Raw genomic sequence first — 7,307 nt, 5'->3', positions numbered from 1 at the left:
GTGTCATAACTAGAAAACTTTTGCCTAAAATAAAGGCCATAAAGATTTACACCTGTTTTCCTCTGAGTTTTATGGTTTAACACTTACATTGAGGTTTTTAATCCTTTTTGAATTACTTTTTGTATTTAATGTGAAGTAAGGATTCATATTAACTCTTTTGCATTTAGATATCCAGTGTTCCAGAATCATTTGTTGAAAAGACTATTTTTTTTCCTCATTGAATTATGAGGAATGAAGATTTTTTACCTTGGTGAAAAATCAGTTAATCATAGATGTGTGGGTTTATTTCTGGACACTAAATTCTATTCCATTGATCATCCTTATTCCAGTACCAGACTGTCTTAATAAAGCTTTATAATAGGTTTTGAAATTAGGAAGTGGGAGTCCTCCTACTTTGCTATTTTTTATTAGGATTGTTTTTTACTATTCTTGGTCCTATCCAATTATATATAAATTTTATAATCAACTTGTCAACTTCTAAAAAGGACTCAACTGAAATTCTGATAAAAATTGTGCTGAATCTGTAGATCAGTTTGGGGAGAACTGCCATCTTAACGATGTTAAGTCTCCTGATCCATGAACATACAATGGTTTTCCATCTTAAATTTCTTTCAGCACTGCTTTGTAGTTTTATGCTTATCTTGTTAAATTTTTATTATTTTTGATGCCATTATACTTTTATTTTATTTTTTGTTTGTTTTTTAGAGATGGGGTCTTGCTCTGTCACCTAGGCTGGAGTACAATGGTCTGGTCATACCTCACTGTTGTCTTGAACTCCTGGGCTCGAGTGATCCTCCCATCTCAGCCTCTTAAGTAGCTAGAACTACAGGTGTGCATCACCATGCCCAGCTAATTGAAAAAATAATTTGTTCATGGAGATGAGGTCTCACTATGTTGCCCAGACTGGTCTTGAACTCCTGGCTGCAAGCATTCCTCCACCTTGGCCTCTCAGAGTGCTGGGATTATAGCCATGTGCCACTGCAACCAGGCTAATTTTACTTTCTGATTGTTCATTGCAAGTGTATATAAAAATACAATGGATTTGTATCCTGCAACCTTGCTGAAATTGTTTAGTTCTAACAACTTTTTAGTGCATTCATTAGAATTTTCTGTAAGAAGATCATGACATCTGAGAATAGACATAGTTTTAGTTTTTTCTTTCTCATTTGAATGCATTTTATTTCTTTTTCTTGCCTTATGGCTCTGGCTAGAAACTCTAGTACAATGTTGAATAGAAGTGGCAAGAGCAGATATCATGTTTCATTCCTAATCTAAGAGGGACAGACTTCAGTTCTTTCACTATTATATTAGCTGTGGGGTCTTATTTTATTATTATTATTATTTATTTATTTATTTTTAAGATGAAGTCTCACTCTGTTACCCAGGCTGGAGTGCTGTGGTGCAATCTCAGCTCACTACAACCTCTACCTCCTGGGTTCAAGTGATTCTCCTCTCTCAGCCTCCTGAGTAGCTGGGATTACAGGTGCAGTCCACCACGATGACTAATTTTTGTATTTTTTTAGTACTGATGGAGTTTCACCATGTTGGTCAGTCTGGTCTTGAACATCTAACCTCAGGTGATCCGCCCACCTTAGCCTTCCAAAATGCTGGGATGACAGATGTGAGCCACCATGCCCAGCTGCTGTAGGCTGTTACAGACATTGTTTCTCAGCTTGAGGAAGTTGCCTTCTATTCCTAGTTTGTTAACTTTCTTTTAATGAAGAAAGGGTTTTGGATTTTGTCAAGTGCTTTTTCTGTAGCTATAGAGATGATCATCAGATTCCTCCCCACTTCATTATATTTATATGGGCTACTGTATTGATAGACTTTTTTATGTTAAACCAACTTTGCATTCCTAGGATAAACCCATATATCATAGCATATAGTTTTTTCATGTACTGCTGAATTCAGTTTGCTTGTATCTTGTTGGGGATTTTTGTTCTGTCTTCATAAAGGATGTTGGTCTGATTTTTTTTTTTTTTTTTTTTTTTTTTTATATATTGGTTTGGTTTTGATACCAGAATAGTTCTGGTCTCTTAGAATGAGTTCCCTCTTCTATTTTTGCAATGTTTTGTGAAGAACTGGTGTTAATTCTTCTTTAAACATTTGGTAGAATTCACCAGTAAATTTATCTGGTGTTTGATTTTTCTTTGTGAGAAATATTTTGATGATAAACTCAATCATATTTATTATAGGTCTATTTAGATTCTCTATTTCTTCTTGAGTCAGTTTTAGCAGTTTGTGTTCGTTTTTAGGAATTTGTCCATTTCATGTGTTATGTGTTATCTAATGTGTTTATAATATTCTGTATAATCCTTCTAATTTCTGTAAAGTTGGTAGTATTGTCACCTTTTTCATTCCTGAGATTAGTAATTTGAGTCTTTTTTCTTGGTTTTGTTAAAAGAGTTTTCAATTTTGTTGAAATTTTCAAAGAAACAACTTTTGGTTTCATTAATTTTCCTCTATTGTTTTTCTTTTCTCCATTTTATCTCCACTGTCATGTTTATAATTTTCTTCTTCCTCCTTGCTTTGGGTTTACTTTACTCTTTTTTTTTTTTTTTTTTCTAGTTTAGTAGTGTGGAAGTCTAGGCTATTGACTTGAGGTCTTCCTTCTTTTTAAATGTAGGTATTTACACTAAAAATTTCCCCTTGGGCACTGCTTTCGCTACATCCCATAAACTTTGGTTTTGGTATGTTTTATTTTCATTCACCACAAAGTATTTTTTATTTTGCCTTGTGATTTTGTCTTTGCTCTATTGGTTATTTATTAGTGTGTTGTTTGATTTCCACATACTTGTTATTTCCTCGGATTTCTTCCTGGCATGTTTTCTAATTAATTTGCTGTGGTCAGAAAACAGTATTTATATTATTAGAGTGCTCTTACATTCATAAGATTTATTTTATGGCTTAGCATATGGTCGATAATGGAAAATGTTTCATATTTCCTTAAGAATGTATATTCTGCTGTCATTGGGTGAAGTGTTCTATAGATGTTTTTAGGTCTAGTTGGTTTACTGTGTTGCTAAAGACTTGTATTTCCTTCTTGACCTTGTCTCATTGTTCTATTATTGAATGTTGAGTACTGTTGACTTGTGTATTTCTCTTCAATTCTATTGGTTTTGTTTCATGTATTTGGGGGCTGTTAGGTGCATATGTTTATAACTACCATCTTCTTAATGCATTGATCCTTTATAATCAGAAAATATCCTCCTTTGTCTCTAGAAAAAAAAATTGTTGTCTTGAAATCTATTTTGTCTGGTATTAGTGTAGTCACGCAGCTAGCTCTTTTGGTTAGGGTTTGCATGATATATCGTCTTCCATTGTTTTACTTTCAACCTATATGCACCTGTGAGTCTAAAGTATGTAACTTGAAAACAGCATATAGTTGGACCAGTTTTTTTTAATCCATTCTTCCAATATCTGCCTTTTACTTAGTTTAATCCATTTATATTATTGTAATCACTGATAAGATAGGCTTTATGTCTGTCATGTTATTGCTTTCTATATGTCTATCTTTTTTGTTCTTCAATTATTTTGTGTCTTCTTTTTGTTAGATATTTTCTAGTGTACAATTTTAATTCCTTTATCATTTCTTCTTTTATAATATATTTTTGAGTTATTTTCTTAGTGGTTGCCCTAGGGAAAACTATTAGCATCTTAATGTATAACAATCTGGTCTGGATTAATACCAGCATAGTTTTCATACTAGATATAAACTTTGCTCCTTTATAGTTCTGTTACCCACCCCAGTTTTGGTGTTTTTGTCACAACCTACATTTTTATGTAGTGTGTGCCTATTAACATGGATATATATTTATTGCTACATGCAGTTGTCTTTTGAATTGGATAGGAAATGAAAGGAGTTACAAATAAAAAATATATCATACTGTCTCCACGTGGATTTGAGTAACTGTCTAGTGCCCTTTCAGTCTGAAGGATTACCTTTAGTATTTCTTTTTAGGGAATGTCTGCTAGTGAAAAACTGTTTTAGTTGATCTTGGAATTTATTAATTTATCTTTCATTTTTGAAGGACAACTTTGCCAGATATAGAATCCTGGTTGAGTTTTACTTTTCAGCAGTGAGAACATGTCTATTGCTGCCCTCTGGTTTCCATAGTTTCTATTGAGAAATCAGATATTAATATTATTGAGGATCCCCTACACATGACAAGTAACTTCTGTTTTCAAAATTTTCTTTTTCTTTGGTTTTGACAATTTGAGTATAATGTGTCTGTGTGGGTCCCCTTGAATATATTCTACTCAGAGTTTCTGGGATTTGTACATTGACGTTTTTCATCAAATTTAGGATGTTTAAAGCAATTATATATTCAAGTATTTTTTTTCTAACACTTTCACTATTTTCTCCTACTGTGACTCCCATAATGTGTATGCTGATTGGCTTGATGGTGTGCCACAGATCCCTAAAGCTATTTACTTTTCTTTGCTCTTTTTTCTTTCTGCTCCTCAGTCTGTTTACTGCCAATTAACCTGTCATCAAGTTTGCTGATTCTTCTCCCTAGTCAAATCTGCTATTGAGACCCTTTAGTGCATTTAGTATACCTTTTTGGAATCTTTCTTTCCTTTTAAAATATCTTTCTTGATATTCTCTATTATATATTACATATATATGAGTCATAGTTTTTATATTTTCTTTCAGTTCTTTGAATATAGTTAGTTTACTTCTTTGAACATATTTAAAATAGCTGATTTAAAGTCCTTATCTTCTAAATCTAATGTCTGGTCATTCATAGAGGCCATTTCTATTGTTTGCTTTTATTCTTGGGTATAGGCCATACTTTGTTTCTTTCCATGCCATGTCTTGCAATATTTTTGTTGAAATTTGAACATTTTGAATAATATAATGTGCCAATTCTGGAAATCAGATTATCCACCATTCACAGGTTTATTGCTACTGTCGTTTGGTGACTTTTCTGAACTAACTTCGTAAAAGTCCGTTTTTTTTTTGGTCACAGGTGGCCACCAAAGTCTTTTCTCAGTAGTATGGTGGTCAGTTAGTAATTGGGACAGATATTTCCTTAAAGTAACAAATCTCCCATTTATTATTGAGGGGCTCATTGTGCATGCTGGGGCAAGACTTCCACATTCATTTAGGTAGTTTCTAGCTCTGCCTTCGCCTTAAGTTCCTGTTTGTGAATAGCCTTAAAGTGAATAAGGAGTTAAGAGTTACAGCCTTCTCAGGTATTTCCTGAGCATGCACACAGCCCTACATGTGTGTGGCATACCCTTCTAGATTTGAATTTTTTAAAATCATGTCCTTATTAGTGCTTTTGGTATCTTGTCCAATTAAATCTTGCCTACCTCAAGGTCATAAAGATATTTTGTTTTCTAGTGGTTTTATGGATTCTTAGTCTTATGTTTCATTCTATGATTCATTTTGAATTAATTTTTGTATATTATGTAAAAGTTGGGCCTCTTTTTCATTTGGAAAACCTGTTGTTTCAGTACTTTTAAAAATTTTTTTTTACTTTATTTTTGAGACAGAGTCTTGCTCTGTCCCCCAGGCTGGAGTGCAGTGGTGCAATCTCGTCTCACTGCAAGCTCCACCTACTGGGTTCACACCGTTCTCCTGCCTCAGCCTCCCGAGTAGCTGGGACTACAGGCACACACCACCACACCTGGCTAATTTTTTTATTTTTTGTAGAGACAGGATATCTTGCTATGTGGCCCAGGATAGTATCAAACTCCTGGCCTCAAGCAATCATCCTACCTTGGCCTTCGAGTGATGGGATTATAGGTGTGAGTCACTGCACCTGGCTGGAAGAATGTTTTATGTGTTGTCTAGTCATGAATATGGCACCCTAATTTTTCCAATGTTTTTCTTCTTTGCAAATATAACTAGAAAAAGACATAGTATGCTTTATATTATATATATACACACACACACACACGTGTGTATATACGTATATGTGCACATGTACCCAAGGCCAAGCCAAGAAACAGAACCCTGTCGGAGTCCCACAAGTTCTTCATCTTGTTCCTGTCCCTGGCATGGTCCCCCCACCAACTAGATGCAACCACTGTCCTGATCTTTGCAATAATTTTGTTTTAATGATTTTATTATTTTTAAACTTTACATGAATGGAAACATATTGCATATGTGTACTTTATTCTCATTCACCAAAGAATTTCTTCTGTTTATAATTCTAGATTACCAGTGTGTTCTGATTCAATGTTGCTGTCGAGAAGTGAGTTATCAGTTTAATCTTTTGTCTTTAGCTCTTTTTGATTTTTTTTTTCTGCTGGCATTCCACAGTCTTGGTATGATGTTTTTTAATTTATCTGCTTTGAATAAGATTTTAATATATTTTCCAACATTTTTAGTTGTGTTCAGTATGAAGGTTGGTCCTGCTATGATTAGAAATGAGATTTAAATTAAAAAAATAATAAAGTTAGAATCTTATTTACATACTGCTTTGTAACCTACGTTTAAAAACTTAACTATGAGGTTTTTTCCTTGTAATTATAAGTTCTGTTTTTATGAGTGCATAGTATACCTCTACAGGAAAACACTAATTTACTCAATCGATTGTTGCACATTGTAGTTCTTGGTGATTTTCTACTATAATAAATGCTACACAAGATGATTTTTTTATTCACGTGGAATAACTGAAATTAAGACTTATATCAATGCCACCAACTAGATGTGTCCTCACTTAGTTATAAACAAGAGACAACGTGATAATTTTTGCTCCAAGGGATGTCAGTAGATGGTATGACTACACAACTTACTTGAAAATAAAACAAATAGGGGTGACTGGTGTTACACCCATCCCATGTGGTCACTACCTTTCAGTATTTTCTCAACAATGTATCTAGTGAGGTCACTAGCAATTTTTAAAAATATGAGAATATAAAATATGACAGAGGGTCAATTCAGCCTAGTTAGCTTCCCTACACAGACCTTTCGCTGATCATGCTGCTGTAGTTATTGTGAGAGGTATATGAGAAATCTAATACGAGACGTGTATATCATCAGACTTTTCCAGTACTAAAAGTGTAAATTCAGAAATACCATTCTGTCTGTTGCTCACATCATTAAGAAGAGGTAAAGCACTCAGAACCCCGACAGCCAGGATTACTCTAAGAATCTCTCTGTGAAATCAAAAACAAGATGTAAATTATTGCTTCCTTTTTTTAAAGCTAAGGTGGAAAGGCAAGCAACCCTTCAAATTCTACTTCTGTGACACTGTACACATATAATGATACTACTGTGTTTCTCTTAAAGAAAGGGTACACTGTAACTTAAAGTTGATGCCCAACAAGGCCATTCTGGAGTAAGTTACTAG

This window comes from Chlorocebus sabaeus, chromosome 12 (genome assembly GCF_047675955.1).
Source record: "Chlorocebus sabaeus isolate Y175 chromosome 12, mChlSab1.0.hap1, whole genome shotgun sequence".
Lineage (NCBI taxonomy): Eukaryota > Metazoa > Chordata > Mammalia > Primates > Cercopithecidae > Chlorocebus > Chlorocebus sabaeus.
The sequence above is the reverse complement of the archived record's forward strand: the minus strand, read 5'-3'. Positions refer to the sequence as shown.